At 41.2% G+C, this 17,645-nt stretch overlaps 1 protein-coding gene across 3 annotated transcripts in view; it reads left to right on the top strand.

The window, feature by feature from the left end:
* GPR19 (G protein-coupled receptor 19) overlaps positions 1 to 17,645 on the top strand; it is a 28,273-nt gene that overhangs the window by 1,176 nt on the left and 9,452 nt on the right. For 2 of the 3 annotated variants that reach the window (XM_045587763.1, XM_045587762.1), the window contains exons 3-5: positions 392 to 443; positions 548 to 615; positions 8,721 to 8,877. The gene's annotated coding sequence lies outside the window, so the exon portion shown is untranslated. Of the gene's footprint in view, positions 1 to 391; positions 444 to 547; positions 616 to 4,416; positions 4,603 to 8,720; positions 8,878 to 17,645 lie in introns of all 3 variants that reach the window. The other variant, XM_036457856.2, reaches the window with a different exon arrangement.

The following is a 17,645-nucleotide window of genomic DNA, read 5'->3' as shown; positions in this document are numbered from 1 at the left end:
CTATTAGTCCATATTGATATTGGCAGCAGCCTTAGGCAGTTTAGCCAGTATATTTTGGTTCTTTGTGTACTATCTGGAGAACAAGGCAGAGGATGCTGATGGAGTATATCATTTTACTAGACCAGAGAAGAAATGACTTGTAGGTAAGCATTATCGCCTCAGGACTTAAGGCAGCAGGTATAGCATGGACATCCATCAGTAAAGACCCAGACATGGTAGTTCCTTATCAAGACATTCTCCCTGGAGCACTTCATTTCACTTTGGCAGCCTGCAGTATAGCCTAGCAGCTGGTCTATCTGTGTGGAGTTCATGGGAAAATGTTGCAGGAAAAACCCATGGATACAATAGGATAGGATTTCGGGATTAAAGCTAACTTCGGTTTTTGTTCTAGGGAGTGGGATCATCCAGCTATCAGAGGCATGGCATTTCAGGATGGTGTCACAGTAAGTGTGTGGAATTGGGACTCAGACCTGGGGTTTGATTCTTGGGTCTGCCAGTCATTCTGTGTGACCTCTCTGAACTCTCCCGTTTCCCTCTGTACCATAAGGATAACAGTGCTGACCTCATAGGATGATTGGAAAGAAGAAATGAGGTGCAATTGAGAAGACTATATGAGTGAGTAGCATAGAATTTGGTATGTAGTATATGATCAACAAATGAGGGTTTCTTCCCTGAGCCTCTTGCCACATTTATGCATGCTATCTTGCATACATTGGATGCTTTATATAGCCTTAAAGTAAATTCTAGACCTTGCCAGCATATTAGAATCACCTGGAGAGCTTTTAAAAATTCTAATGCCCAGGCTTCATTCTAAACCAATTAAAAAAGAATTTCTGGGAGTGGATTCCAGAGATCAGTATGGGTTTTTGTTTGTTTGTTTTGGGTTATTTATTTATTTATTTATTTTTTATCAGTATGTCTTCAAGCTCTTCATTTTGCTACTAAGAAACCACTGCTTTAAGAGTTCCCTCTAGATATAGGGGTGTCGAACTCAATCAGAGAAGGGGCCAAAATCTAAAATCCAGCCTAAATCGCGGGCCGAATGGTTTACTGAACAGTCATAAACTGTCATTGTGATGGAAACGCAGCGGAGTGCAGTGATGACAGCGCGGTGCGGGCCACATTGCAAGGCCTGGCGGGACGGATTTGGCCCTCGGGCCGTGTGTTTGACACATGTGCGAAAGAAGTTAGACCTGTGGTGTAAGACCACCTGATCTGGATAGCTATGTATTTGAAAAATTCTGGAGAAATAAAGGCTAGAGTTTGAGATGGGCAGACGAATGGGGCATAGTAAGCTACTAGTATGTTCAGAAAACAGATCACCATGGTAAGGATGTGCTGACCATCTTAATTTTGGAAAGGCCAGTGATGAAGTCATTAATACAGGCCCCAGGAATATATAGGATTTATGTAAAACTGGGGAATTTGAGCCTCCTAAGCTGGTCCTTTGATCTAGCACAGGCGACACAGATAATGATGTCTCTATTCGCTCTGTCACATGATGAATCTTGGGCTATCAGCAGGCCTAAAGGCAGTGAAGGGGTGGAGTGAACTTTTACAGCCCACTCTGCTCCATTGTTTGGGGAGGAGCATCAAGGCATCGCGGAAGTGTATGCATGTGGATGTTCTTCTCCAGTGGGTCCATGCCTGTGGGAAAGCCGTGCAGCAGGCCATTGATGATGAAGCCCCTTCTCATAGCCTATATAGCTGCCTTAAGTACCCAACTGGTGGTGTTGGTGCTAATATGAGAAAGGCGAGGTTCAAGTCTGTTTTTGTAGCCTTTTAATGAATTGGGAATCATTTGGAATAGGAGGGATGGCATGGAATTTGAGCTTGTAAGGACAAGGTACTTTCTGGGGCACCAACTCTGGTTTCTAGGAATGTAAGTGAATCGGTAGTTGAAACCACCTACTCCTTCAGTCATTGGATATCAAGACCCATATGGGGCAGTAATGGCCAGGAAATCTGCCACATAGAAACCTTTCTTTACTTGGACCCCTCTTCTTGAGAAGCACATTAGTTTGTTTATTAGGAGAATTGGTGAAATGGTGAAATTGTCTCCTTGGTAAGGAGGCACCCTTGCAGAGACTGTGCAGGGGTCAATAATTAGAAGTTATGAAGTGGGTGAATAGCAGATCATGCAGAAATGAGGAATGGAGTCAGATAGAAGGATAGGAGACTCGGGATGAGGAGGGAAGCAATTGAAAGTTAGAAATAGAAAATCCAAGTGGTGACACTTCAGTTAAGCTGTTATAAAAGTATGTTAAAATAGGAGTGCTGCCCTGGCTGGTTTGGATCAGTGGATAGAGCATCGGCCTGTGGACTGAAGGATTCTGGGTTTGATGCCGGTCAAGGGCACATACTTTGGTTGTAAACTCTATCCCAGCCACAGTTGGGGCACGTGCAGGATGCAGCCAATCTATCTCTCACATTGATGGTTTTCTCTTTCTCTGTCTCTCCTCCCTTCTACTCTTTCTAAAAATCAATGGAGAAATATCCTCATTTAGGATTAGCAAAAAAAAAAAAAAAAAAAAAAAAAATAGGAGTGCTGCCTGAATCAGAGAGAGACCACTCTGTAGGCCTTTTGAAAAATGTAGGAGGGTGAGAACTGATTAGATTACTCTTAAACTCTCACTCTCATCCAAAGCATAAAGTACCAAAATGATGACTGGGGAAGGGGTTTTGAAGTGGATATTTGAATGGAGTTATTGGAGCGATGTTAGAAAATAAAGTCAGGGAAAGAGAGAAGTGGCCACACTCTTTACCTAAATTAAGCTTCCCTCTACAGCAGGCACAAACTAGGAGAAGGGAGAAAAGCCTTAACTTTAAGTCAGGTGGTAGCTTTTAACAGGACTGAATATTTTAATTACATCTCTTTCTTTAAATTTTTATTTATTGATTTTGAGAGAGGGAAAGGAAAGAGAGAAACATCGACTTGTTCCGTTTATTAATGCATTCATTGGTTGATTCTTAAAAGTTTTTTTTAGCCGAAACCGGTTTGGATCTGTGGTAGAGCGTCGGTTTGCAGACTGAGGTCCCAGGTTCGATTCCGGTCAAGAGCATGTACATTGGTTGCGGGCACATCCCCGGTAGGGGGGGTGCAAGAGGCAGCTGGTCGATGTTTCTCTCTCATCAATGTTTCTAGCTCTCTATCTCTCTCCCTTCCTCCTCTTTGTAAAATATCAATAAAATATATATTTTAAAAAAGTTTTTTTTTAAAATTGATATTTAGAGATAGAGGAAGGGAGAAGGAGAGAGATTGAGAAACATGAGAGTGGGACATGGATTGGCTGCCTCCTGCACACCCCACCGGGGATGCAGCCCATGACCCAGGCATGTACCCTGCCCAGGAAATGAACTAGCAACCCTTTGGGACACGGGACAATGCCCAACCAGTGAGCCACACCCACCAGGGCTGTTGGTCGATTCTTGTATGTGCCCTGACAGGGGATCTAACCTGAAACGTTGGTATATCAGGATGATGCTCTAACTAACTGAGATACCCAGTCGGGGCCAATTACTAACGTCTCTTAACTAAAAGTAACCAGAAAAAGGAATAGGACTGCCCTAGTTTTTTTTTCTTCTTCAATATATTTTATTAATTTTTTACAAAGAGGAAGGGAGAGGGAGAGAGAATTAGAAACATCAGTGAGAGAGAAACATTCATCAGCTGCCTCCTGCACACCTCCTACTGGGGATGTGCCCGCAACAAGGTATGTGCCCTTGATCAGAATCGACCTGGGACCTTTCAGTCCTTAGGCTGATGTTCTATCCACTGAGCCAAACCAGTTAGGGCGGGACTGCCCAAATTTTCATTCAGGGTTGGGAGAAGAAAACTCCTCTAGAAAGGGTACTCATAGTGTAAAATAAAAATTAAGTTGTTTTAAGTTAGTCTGAAGTTATGCTTGTTCAAGGTGCTGAAATGCTATTGTTGAGCACCCACTTTATTTTTTCATATCATAAAGGTATAAAGATAAGTTGGGTGACATTCCTCCCTACAAGAATCTATGAACACAATGCAATATGATATATGCGATTACAGAAGTAATATGAGAGCCTAAGACCATTCATTGGAAAACACAGACATTTACATTACGATTCATTAACAGTAGCTAAATTATAGTTATGAAGTAGCAACGAAAATAATTTTATGGTTGGGGGTCACCACAATGTGAGGAACTGTATTAAAAGGGTCGAGGCATTAGAAAGGTTGAGAACCATTGCCCTACAAGTTCATCCATGTTGTCACAAACGGCAGGATTTCCTTCTTTGTTAAAAGTTTTTTTAAAATTGATATTTAGTGTGTGTGTGTGTGTGTGTGTGTGTGTCTGTGTATTTGAAGTATTTGAAGGTAAGTTGCTTGTGGAAGTTAAAAATCAAGAAATTAGCTCTCATAAAACTGTCTGCATGCTGTAGGACCCCTTGGAAGTTTTTACTTGGCCTAGTCTGAAGACCTGTTCTACCGGACTGAACACTCTAAGTAAACTCTGGTTGATGACAAGGGAAGCAGAAATAAAGGAACTTCAAGAATGGCTTCCAAAACAGTAGCCTGGATTCGAAGCCTGTTGTTTTGATGCACATTCCTAGTTTGAATTTCAGAAGGTGAATATTACTTCTTTCCATTACTTTTGTAAGTTCTAAATGGTGCCATACTTCCTATTCCTAGGGCAGATTGATTATGTTGGGAGAGGAATAAAAATCATGCAAATAATTTTCAATATAACACTCCATTACATAAGTATTGTAGGATTTTATGGGTTTGGATGAAAGATAACTGTCTCTTTCTCTTCTTCCAAATGGCTAGGAGTATGTTTGGTGATTACAAAATTAATATTTTTTATTTTATTTATTTTAATTTTTATTTTTTTAAATAAACCTTTATTGTTCATATTATTACAAAAGTCCCTCATTTCCCCCCCCCCCTCCACCAGGTTCCTACCCCACCCTCTGCCCTTTCCCCGCCCCCCATTGTCCTCATCCATAGGTGCACAGTTTCTGTTCAGGCTCTTTCCACACCCCCCACTCTTCTTTTCCCTGAGAATCATCAGTCCACTCCCTTTCCATACCTCTGATTCTATTATATTCAACAGTTAATATTATTCATCAGGTTTTTTAATTCCCTTGGTTTTTAGATTCATTGATAGTTATGTATTTGTTCATAATTTTTATCTCTATTTTCTTTCTCTTCCGAAAGAACCCCCTTCAGCAATTCATATAATTCTGGTTTGGCAGTGATGAACTCCTTTAGCTTTTTTTTTTTATTAGTGAAGCTCTTTATCTGGCCTTCGATTCTGAGTGATAGCTTTGCTGGGTAGATTATTTTTGGCTGTAGGTTCTTGCTATTCATCACCTTGAATATTTCTTGCCATTCCCGTCTGGCCTACATGGTTTCTGTTGAGAAATCAGCTGACAATCGTATGGGTGCTCCTTTATAGATAACTCCCTGTTTCTCTCTTGCTGCTTTTAATATTCTCTCTTTGTCTTTTGCTCTTGGAATTTTAATTATGACGTGTCTTGGTGTAGTCCTCTTTGGATTCCTTTTGTTTGGGGTTCTGTGCGCTTCCTGGACTTGTAGGTCTAATTCTTTCACCAGGTGGGGGAAGTTTTCTGTCACTATTTCTTTCAGTATGTTTTCAGTATCTTGCTCTCTCTCTTCTTCTGGGACCCCCATAATTCTGATGTTTGTTCACTTGAAGTTGTCCCAGAGGTTTCTTACATTACAAAATTAATATTGATATTTTTTAACAGAATTAGTATTTACTCAATATGCTTTGTAGTAATTATTAACAATATTCTGATTTCTTTTAAAATTACTTTAATTATGATTTTTTCTTTTTTAAAAATTATTTTTATCATTAAGCCATGATGTACATATACAATTACTCTAAAAGGGATGAATAATTTGGCCTCTTTTTGTCGCGAAAATTTAAAGCAATCTTTTTTATTTCTTTTGTCAAAGGGCTATAGTAATGAATCCTGTAACATTCGTTTGACAAGTTATTTTGGTCTAGCCTAAGACTGGTGATGCAGACTAGTATAATATAATGTGCCTGACCTGGAGTCAAGGTTAGTTTCAAATCCTAGTTCCCACACTAACCAGATGAGCAGTTTGGGGCACATTACTTATCTTCTTTAAGCCTTGGTTTACTCATCTGTCTCATAGCTTGATAGGATTCAATGATGTCATGTACTGAATACATGACACAAAATAAATATGAGCTATTTTTATTGTTTTTGTTGTTGTTATTGACTAATAAGAGAGATGATAGTCAAGTCACCAGTCTGCTAGTTTTCTAACAGTTTCTTCAAAAACTTCAAAGCTTTCCTGATAAGTGAATTTTCTGAAAGTGGCATTTGAATTTCTCTATGAGTTTTTTTTTCTATGAGTCTTAGAAAAACTAGAATTAACCTGACTCTTTTAAAATAAAAGGAGTAAATATGTCTTAAGCTGTGGATATTGAGTCAGTAAGAAATTTCAATTTCTTCACTTGATCTTAGCCAAAAAGCGGAACTCCAATTTCTTAAAATCATAATCCAGCTCCCCTGAGCTACCTGTTTTCTCACAGTTCGAATTTCAGCACATTGCAAGTCAGATCTTCTCCCTAAACATAAATATTCAGAATTGCCATAGATAGGATTCTGAGTTTAAAATAATCAGCTATATGCCAGCCTTAGGAGACAAATATATAACTGGTTTACATTTCTGATTTGGGTAGTCCAAATGTTACCCAAGGAATTAACTTTATTAATCAAATTATTTTTATTAAAAATAGTTTAGCAGCTCACATGAAAATATATTTATCTTTGCTCCTGTAAAATTGCAACACATTTAAAAATGGTTCCTAGTGTCAAACATCAGGTGAGGACCTCAAGCATTTCCTAGTGAAGGTCTTTGATGAATGGCTTCACAAAAGTCAGACGTCCCAGCCTGAAGAGAAATATGTTTCTCATGTTCTTTCCACCACTTGGTGATGGCATTACACAGTCATTCTATGAAGCTGGCATTTTCATTCAGTTGCAACTAAACAGTTTTTTTGTTTTTTTAATATTTTAAAAATTGATTTTTAGAGCTGAGACCGGTTTGGCTCAATGGATAGAGCGTTGGCTTGGGGACTGAAAGGTCCCGGGTTCGATTCCGGTCAAGGGCATGTACCTTGGTTGCGGGCATATCCCCAGTAGGGGGTGTGCAAGAGGCAGCTGATCGATGACTCTCTCTCATCGATGTTTCTAGATGTTTCTAACTCTCTATCTCTCTCCCTTCCTCTCTGTACAAAATCAATAAAATATATTTTTTTAAAAATTGATTTTTAGAGAAAGAGGGTGAGAGAGAAACATTGGTATGAGAGCAGCATCCCTACAGGGGAACAAGCCTGAAACCCAGGCGTGTGCCTAGAACCTGAATCGAACCAGCAACCCTTCAGTACACTAGACAGTGCCCAGCCAACTTAGCTACACCAGCCAAGGCACACCTACACAGATTTTTAAGGAAAGAAGCTGTAGAGGATGGAGGGAGTTGTCATCACAGTGTCCACACAAATTCCTAGAATCCTTCCAAGATTTAGGGGTCAGCAACAATTCAGTAAGGTAAGGGCCCATTAAGTAAGTTTGGCTCTGAAAATGCTAATTGGAAACCCTCCTCAGCAATTCAGCCCCTTTCCTTCTGCTTTTCTGTAGCCAGCTGGGTCCCATGGTGACCGTTTCTGAAAGAAATCATCCCCTTCAGCAGTTACCTAGCACCATGGCAACCGAGACGTCAGCAAAGCAGGATAGACCGAGGAGCAAAACAGCTCCTACCAGGCTTCCTCCCTGCTACTCTAATGCAGCCCTGTCTGAGGCCTAGGGATGAGGTTAAAGACGTGCAGATATCCACACTCAAGAAATCCTGTTTATTTCTGTGATTTTTCCGTGAGCATAGACATATGGGCATATACTAAATTGTATCGCAAGAATACCTCCAAAACACCAGCATATTTAAAGGGTGGGGATGGGTTGTGGGAGAACAAGGAGGTAGATATGGAATGCCCTTTGGGTTTAATGTTATATAAAAATTATATTTGTATTTACAAAGTAACCGTAAATAGATAGACAGGGGAAACTAGACCCCCAGATATATGGCTAGTCTGATGTCTATTTAGGCAAAAGACCTCAGGGAAATATTTTAAAACTATTTTTATTTACCTGAGAGTTAAATGAATTAAAAATGGCTTTGGTGAACACGGAAGGGTTTGTAATGCTGTCCGTGGTGCTGAATACTCCATTGTCCCAGATGTGCCAAGGGGGCTCCGGAGGCTGGTTAGGGAACCCCTTGTATGTTAGGGGACTGATAATAGGAAAGATAGGGGCTGGGGAGAAAGCATCATTTCCAACCCTACCAGGCACCTCTGAATGCCCAGACTAAAACGTTCAGATGAGAAAGAAAACAAAAAATTAAGTGGAGAATGCTGAAGGTTTGAGAGTTGAATCTTCCCTTTTCATATGGAGATTTTCAGCCTGAGCCAATCAGGTTGGAGGTTTCTGCTGCTTTGCTCCCGAAAGGAAAACTGGGGGGAGGGGGAGGGGAGATGGCCACATTCTCCCCAGGAGCCACATGATCCATTTCCCATGTGACACATTCCAGAGCTTTGGAAAAGAGCAGGGAGGGGCACCCAGAGAGTGGGGCTGGGGGCGGGAAGATGGTTTAACAGTCAACCCTGCACAGCGTCATCTTGTCTCCCTACCAGGAAGCCGGCCGCGAGCCAAGGGAAAGGCAGAAGACAGATATGAATGTGTTCCCAAGCTTTCCTGGTGGCTTATGGCATTCTCCAAACTCCCATGCAAGGGCTCTTGCTGACCAAGAAGACCCACGGAGACTGGCTCTAAGATCAAGTCCGGATGGAGGTATGTGCCAGAGATCCCGCGGTATTGTGACTGAAATTCGGCTTAGAGAAATAAAACCTTTTTCTTCTTCTTCCTCTTCTTCTTTTTTTTTTTTTTTTTTTTCCAGGCAATTTGGGGATCTTGTCTTGGCTTATTGGCTGGTTAGGGGCTTTAGTTTTGTTATGGGTCCAGCAAAGATGCCTAGGTAGTTCTGCAAAATGAATAATTCACCAAAGTAAGTGCCTGTTGAAGAAACAGATGGAAATTCTGTATAATGGTAATTCATAAAACAAAGCAGTCATTGATGAAAACGATCTTTTTTTCTTTGAATCTGGGAAGGAGGGAAAAAAAATGTTACTGAAACCCACTAGATTTCATTGTCACTGAAATAAAATCCTATTTCACCCCTCTCCAGCGGTGTATTCTTTGCTCATGCTCCCAGAGGTTGTTGGCAGTGGCTTCTGGAGATGAGGGGGCAGGCGTGCTGTTTCTTTGTGCTGTGCAGTCCTCTTCCTCTGATGTTCCTGACCCAGGGAAACTGGACCCCCAGATACATGGCTGTAATTATGTTCCAGGAGGGCTTGTGATAGTTTTCAGCTCTGGTTCAGGACAGCAGACTGCCCCCGAATTTCAAGCCTTACAGAACAGCTACCAAGGGGGCCCCTCATGAAATTCCCAAAGGAATCTCCCAAAGTTAAAGGCTAAAATAATCTGCCATGTATTCAAATCTCGGTATCTTGACCATTTCTACCCAGCATAGAGGAGAAAGCTAACAAGTTTAAATTTTACTTTGTCTATCTTTTACAAATACTCACAAAGTTCTTACTGTATGTAAGGCATCCGTCTAAGCACACAAAAATCAATCATGTAATCCACATGATAACCCTCTAGAAGAGGTGTTATTAGTACCCACATTTTGGTGATGAAGAAACTAAGGCACAGCGAGGTTAGGGGCTCTGCCAAGGTCGCACAGCTAGGAAATAGCAGGTACAGGATTTGGACACAAGAAACTTGACCCCAGAGTTCATGATCTTAACCACTGAACCAGGCTGCTTCTCTTCTTGGTGTTATTTCAGATGATGTCAGTAATTGATTTGGTTAAAAATTTTTGTTCAGTTGATGCTACTAGAAGATTGAATCAGCTTGCCTGCCTAAAACAGATCCCCAGTGAAATCTATATTTAATCTCGAATTATCCCAATAGTCACATTTTGTACCCCCAAATAACCGAGTAAGTAATAGCCTGTTCTCTTCCCCTTGTGCTGTATAGATATCTGGTAGTAAAACACTGTGTTACTATGGTGACCAAATGATGTCTAAAGGAAAAAAAGAAATCTGGAATTACATCATGGTTGATTTTTAAAAAAATCAAACCTAGAAACATTCTTCTATCCAGCCTAAGCATATTCTCTTTAAAAGCACTTACCCGGGTCCTAATATAACAGATTCAACACTTATAAAATTATGAACATAAACTATGATATCAAACTGATTAGATATGTTGCTTTAAAATACTACATTTTAAAACAAGGGAATCGATCTCTCTCTTTGTAAATTATTTTAGGTTTTTAAGGAACAATGAGGAAGTTTCTGTGTGTTTTTTTAAGTTCTGGAAATTTCCGAGATACAAGGATTTTTTTCCTTTGGTCTGTGTAGTTTTCCTTCTTGCTCTTTTGATATAAAAGATGACTGATCTCGTTCTTATATGCTGTGTGAAAACTAAGAGAATTTGCTAAGCCAAAGATACTAAGAGGAAGATAAGGGAAAGGAGTCTAAAATTTGTAAAATTCTTCACTAAATGAGGTGTTTCCCTTCAGTGTTTCATTGAAGAAACTTTGAAGAGTAATTATGTGCCCTACAGTATTGAACTTTAGTTAGTCCTTTAGATTAAGCCTTTCATCCCTGCTGAAATCTACATTTCCCTAGGATAAGTAACACGTTCACACTAATCTGGTCAACTGAAGGGAGCTTCTTATATCCTTCCATCTTTGGGTTGCTAGCACTTAGCACCAGGCCTGATTTATGGTAAGCTTTCCATATATATTTACAGATAAAGAATGGGAAGACTCAAGACTGACAACATTCTGCCATTTTGGGGCCTGGTAGGAGCCATTTTGGGGCCCATGCCTATTTTGTTTTGCATATGTTTATAGGGAGGATCATGAAGAGATAAATGTGCAGTAGGAAAAAATTATGCCTGAAATTTATGTATGCTAGTTAGATTGACCCTGAACAATGGCACATTAGAGTTCAAGACATATCTATAAATTCTTTCTTGGACATTACCAATTCCCCTGGCATCCTATATAATAAAAGGGTTATTTGCAAATTGACCCTAATGGCGGAATGACCAAGAACAATTGGTTACTATGACGCACACTGATCACCAGGGGGCAGATGCTCAATGCAGGAGCTGCCCCCTGGTGGTCAGTGTGCTCTCATAGGAAGAGCTCTACTCAGCCACAAGCTGGGCTGATGGCTCTGAGCACAGCAGCTGTGGCGGGACTCTATTCCGCCTCCTCAGCAGCGCTAAGGATGTCTGACTGCAGCTTAGGCCTAAGCCAGCAGTTGGACATCCCATGAGGGCTCCTGAGCTACCAGAGGGATGTCTACCTGCAAGCTTAGGCCTGATCTCCTGGGAAGTGGGCCTAACCCGGCAGATGGACATCCCCCGAGGGGTCCTGTACTGCAAGAGGGTGCAGGTCAGGCTGAGGGATCCCCCCGAGCACACAAGTTTTTGTGCACTGGGCCTCTAGAATTATGTATATTTAGAATGAAGTTCTTCTGATATTTTATTTCATTAATTTATTGGGTTGACATAGGTTAATAAGATTATGTAGGTTTCAAGTGTACATTTCTATGATACATCATCTGTATATTGCACTGTGTGCCCACCACCCAAAGTCAAATCATCTTTTGTCACCATATATTTGGCCCCCTTTACACTTTATCCCCTGCCTCTTTCCCTCTGGTAACCACCGTACAGTTGTCTGTGTCTTCTGATATTTTTATTTACATCTAGATGGAGGTACCGCTAATATCTGATGTTTTTTTTTGCCTGACACTATTTCCCAACATTGAAATAATTCCCTTTGGGTTGAGAGTTAATGTCTTGAGAAGGTCAGTTCCTTCCCAGGGCAGCTCTGTCTTAATCAACTGTGAATCCCAGTGCCCAAAACGCTGCCCAAGAGCCCCCAGAGCTACAGGATTCCTCCTTAGAGAACCCTGGGACCTTCAGTGTCAGAGCAGGTCAGAGCCAGGCAGCCTTTCCCAAACGGACTACAAAAGATTGTTTCTAAGTCTTTGAAAGGTTGCTTAGCATTTGAATTCGAGTTAATAGGCGAATTGGGGTTAAAATAGTCACAAATATAACCGTTCCTATTATTTTTCCATCTAATTAATTCATTAAGTAGAGGAAGAGTGGGGTTTGTGAATGAGGTACGCATCCCTGAATCCTATTCACTCACCCTCCTTCCCTCCAGTGTTTGCTATCTGCTGAGGGGACTGTGCAAAAGAAAAAGCCCTGCTGCTGGAAGCAAGTCCCCCCCACCTCCCCCACCCCTGTCCCCTTCACACTCATGCAGGTAGGCTAGTGCACACAAGAGGCTTCATCTGGAAGTCTACCTGGGCTTCCTACTCATCCCTCTGGAATCTAAAAGGTGCAGTCTCCTCAGCCAGCTGAACAGGAGAAGACAGGAGAGAAAAAGTGGAGCCTTCCCCTGGAGGAGAGGCTTTGAACTTGGAAACTATGCATGAAAGAGGAAATAAGAAGAGGGACAGTGAGCACGGGTGAAGGACATGAGAAAGGGATGCCTCCATCCTGTCTTTTGGTCACAGTAACCAGCCCCACCACTAGTAGACTCTGCCAAATGAGTTATGCCTTGCCAGCGGGATTATCCTTTCCTAAGGTGTATTCAGATCCTGGGAATCTGAATACACCTTAGGAAAGACCCGAGTGGATGCAATTTCTTTTCTATGAACCAGAGCACAAAATGGGATGGGATGAGAGGTACCCTCTCTGAGAGGATGGCTTTAAAGGCAAAAGGGGAGTTACCACCATGCATCTCTTTCCGTGTGTAGAGCCACTTCCCCTTGGCTAGACTTGTAAAGCATTCATCTCCTGGAGCCTTTCATTCGGCAGACCTTGCTACCCATTGGATGTCTCTTGGTTCATCCTGATGGAGGTGCTATGATAGGCATGATTAGCCCCAAATTCTGATAAGGAAACTGAAGCTCAGAGAGATGAACTTATCTGCTCAAAGTCACACACAGCGAAGAAAGCCAGGATCTGAATCTAAGTCTTTCTTTTTAAAATTTATCTTTATTGTTCACAGTATTACAGATGTCCAATTTGTTTGTTTTTTTTCACATTAATTCATTCTTCCCCTCCCAGGCCTTCACCACACTATTCTCTATGTCCTTGGGCTATGCATATATGTACATGATGCATATGATTTCCCTGGTTAATCTCTCCCCAGCCTCTCCTCCATCCAACCTTTCCTCAGATTCCTCAGTCTGTCTTTCTAATTCTATGCTCTTTCCAGTATATCACAAGTGAAGTCTATATTCTTTTTTAAAATGTATGTTTTTGGGCCCTGGCCAGTTTTGCACAGTGGTTATAGCATCAGCCTGCAGACTGAAGGGTTGCAGGTTTGATTCCAGTCAAGGGCATATACCTCCGTTGCAGGCTCAATCCCAGCCCAGTCAATAAGTCTCTTTCACATCAGTGTTTCCCTGTCTCTCTCCCTCATTTCCACTCTCTCTAAAAAATCAATGGAAAAATATCCTTGTGTGAGGATTAACAATATAAATATTGTGTGTGTGTGTGTATATATATATATATATATATATATACACACATATACATATACACACACATATATATACATATATATATGTTATATATGTTTTTGGATATTAGATTAATACAAATTCAGTTCAGGAAAATATAGAGAAGTATAATGAAAATAAAAAATAAGTTATGATCTTACCACCTATAAATAACCACTGTTAAAATTTTCGGTGTATTTTTTGTCCGTCCCCCCCCCCCCCCCCCAAAGCATCTATCTATCTATATATAAAAGTCTAAGCAACCACCTGACTGTTTCACTGTCCAACCGGTAGCTATGATGCACAATGACCACCAGGGGGCAGATGCTCAACGCAGGAGCTGCTGAGCTGTGGTGACTTGGCAGCTGCGCTTCTTGGGTGATGTACCTGGAACCAGAGAGGAGGGAGCTTGATTCCAGGTGCTCACCTGAGAACCTCCTTCTCACAATCTGGGAACCCTCGGGGGATGTTGGAGAGCTGGTTTCCTCCTAATTGCTGCAGGCCACACTGAGGGACCCCACCGGTGCACTGGGCCTCTAGTATAACAGTAACAAAAGTAAATGTTAGCACTTGCTCTGTTCCAGATGTTGGTCTTAGCTCCTTTCTTGTATCATATTTTATTCTCACAACAGCTCAATAAGGTGGGTCTAGGTATTGTCCTAATTTTATTGTTGAAGATGCTCATGAGTACAAAAATGCTAAATTACTTGCGGTGGCTGCATAGGTAATATGTGATTTGAAACCCACGTAGGCTGGCTCTAAGGCAGGGTTTCTCAACCTCAACACTTTTGGCATTTGGACTAGATAATTCTTTGTAGGGGTGAGGGGGTGTCTTCTTTATTATAGACCTAGTAGCCCTGTGCACGAATCCGTGTGCCAGTAGCTTTCCAGTAGCTTGCTGCCGCCCTCCAGTAGCTCTCTGCCTGCTGCCCCACCATCCTATAGCTCTCCCCATCTCCCACCTCCCCTTCATAGCTTGCTGCCCTGCCCCCTCCTGTAGCTCTCTGCTGCCCACTTGTAACTGGCTGGCCCACCATCCTGCTGATCTATGACCCGGTTATTACATGGTCAGAAGTGTAATGACCATTTGCATATTACATCTTTATTTATTATAGAGGATGTTTAGCAGAATTTCTGGCCTCTGCCCACCAGATGTCAGTAACACCTTCCTCCTCAAGTTGTGACAACCAAGAATGTGTCCAGCCTTTGCCCAATGTCCTCGGAGAGGTAAAATGACCTGTGAGCCACTGCTCTAGAGCCTGTGTTCTCAACCACTACACTGTACAGCCTCTTTATATTTAAAATGTGCATAGAGTTATTTTCTTCCACATCTAAAGAAGGAAATGCACCTTCAAATTTGGGTGCAGGCTATGAAACTATCCTGGAATGTCAAAGGCTTTAGAGATCATAGGTAGGAGTTTAGTTACTTACAGAGAAATTTCATAGGTGGACATTTATAACAAGCTTATCGAATCACACCATTGACTAGTGAGGAAAATAACTATGTTTCTTTCTCTTATTATCTCTGAACTAGGCACCCTTCAGCCTTCAAGAATTTCGATTTCAGGTGTCACTTGTGGTATATCAGGGCAGTGCTGATCAAAGTATCAAAACAGATTGCTGTGTCCCAGACAAAAGTATTCGCTTCCTAATAAACAAACTACCAAGGTTTGACAGTGATTTATTTTTAAATTTTAATTATAAATTTAAGGATGTCTAAATAATTATTTTCTTTTCAACATGATTTCTTAGGTTGAAGATTAAGTATTGGAGTTGTTGGTTGAGCTTCTAGAGTTGCAGATAATTCTGGATATATCTATTGGGGAATGTCACACATAAGAACATTTTTATCATGTCTTTCTCTGAAGAAAAAAAAATTGAAAAATATTGGTATAGGTGATTAGATGATATGCCGAGAGGATGAAAATAAGCATTGAGAAATGTCAGCAGTAGCATTTTAACCTATAAAATGTCTAAAAATATATATGGCACTAAAATTAATATTAACCATGTGAAACATGCAAGTATGCATCCAACAATATTTTCAGTGATATATATATATGGATAATTTGTCTATGAAAAATACACATTAGCCGAAACTGGTTTGGCTCAGTGGTAGAGCATCGGTCTGCAGACTGAAAGGTCCCAGGTTCGATTCCGGTCAAGGGCATGTACCTTGGTTGCGGGCATGTCCCCAGTAGGGGGTGTGCAAGAGGCAGCCAGTCGATGTTACTCTCTCATCGACATTTCTAGCTCTCTATCTCTCTCCCTTTCTCTCTGTAAAAAAATCAATAAAATATATTTAAAAAAATACACATTAATGCAAGTTCAAATCTAACTTTTGCTCCATGAACTTGAAGGTTGCTTTCTTGGAAAAACTGGGTGGCGGACAGTGGTGCAGATAACTCCCCAGTCAGTGCTTATACTCGGTTCATAATGAATCATTCACCTTTTTTTCAAACATCTGTAGATCGCATTTCTTGTACAGTTCTTTCCTGTGAATGTAATTGGTCTGGTCTTTGCCTCCCCAACTCTTTCCTATTCAAGTTACACTACTAGAGATGTGAACTGAACCAGAGCTTGGAAATGAAACTGAACATTGAGCTCCAAGACAACTGTTTGCCTCTACTTTAACTCAGTGAGCACGGTGCAGGTTATTCAAAGAATGTTTATTGTAATATCAAAGGCTCACAGTGCTGGTCCCCAGCACCTCCAAACAACTTCCCTCTCTTTCTGGCAAAATGCACTCTCAGGGTGAGCTCTCTGCTAGTGCGGGTGGTAGATTATAAGTTAAGTGAGCGTGTGTTGCTCATTACAATGTCTACCTATCAGTTTTAGTTCTTAGAATTAAAATGACCTTAGAAATCATCCAGACCAACTCATTCACATGTGGACATGAAAACGGATTCAGAGAGATTGATTTACTTAATTAAGGTCCTTACACTGAAAAAAAAAAAAAAAAAAAAAAAAGAAAGACCTGGGTCCCTTGACTTGCTGTTCTGTGCTTATAATTAGAGTCAGAACCCAGCTTTCTTGGTCCCTAGTCCAATGTTTAAGGCCAAGTAGAAAGCACTACATTCTTTAAGCCTTTCAGGATTTCTACTATTCTAGTAGATGTTGGTAGGGTAATGGAAAGTGATAGGATAGTTGGTATAAGTTTTAGTCTTCACACTCAGTTTTATAAGAAATGCTATGTTGAATTAGTTTCTATTGCCACTATAACAAATTGTCACAAATTTAGTGGCTTAAGAAAACAGTCCCTCATGTCATGGGTCCGAAGACTGGGTATGCTTGGCTAGTTTCTCTGCTTGGTCTCAGAAGGCTGAAATCCAGGAGTTGGCAGGTCTGTGTTCCTTTGTAGAGGCTGCAGGGATGATTCCCCTCCCAAGTTCACTGTGGTTGCAGGACTAAGGGCATCACTCCTAGAGGCATCTCCCTGGTTCGTTCTTCTTCTTTTTTAAAATATATTTTTATTTATTTCAGAGAGAAAGGGAGAGGCAGAGGGAGATAGAAACATCAATGATGAGAATCATTGATTGGCTGCCTTCTGCATCCCCACTTACTGGGGATCAAGCCCACAACCCAGGCATGTGCACTGACCGGGGAATTGAACTGTGACCTCTTGGTTCATAGGTCAACACTCAACCACTGAGCCACGCCTGCCGGGCCTTCCTGGTTCTTGCAAGTGGACCTTGCATCTCAGAACCAGCAACAGCTTGTCAATTCCCGTTTATGCGTGGAATCTGTCTCTTCCTCTGCTACATCTCTCTGCTACCAACCAGAGAAAAGGGTTTATTAGTTTGGGCCCACCTGGATAATCCAAGATAATTTTCCCATTTTGAATTCCATAACCTTAATTATATATGCAAAGTCCCTTTTTTTAAGTATAACACAACATATTAACAGGCTCCAGGGATTAGGGTGTGGACATCTTTGGCGGTCCATTCTGCCTATTTACAC

Source organism: Pipistrellus kuhlii, unplaced genomic scaffold, assembly GCF_014108245.1.
Source record: "Pipistrellus kuhlii isolate mPipKuh1 unplaced genomic scaffold, mPipKuh1.p scaffold_m20_p_3, whole genome shotgun sequence".
Lineage (NCBI taxonomy): Eukaryota > Metazoa > Chordata > Mammalia > Chiroptera > Vespertilionidae > Pipistrellus > Pipistrellus kuhlii.
The sequence above is the reverse complement of the archived record's forward strand: the minus strand, read 5'-3'. Positions and strand labels throughout refer to the sequence as shown.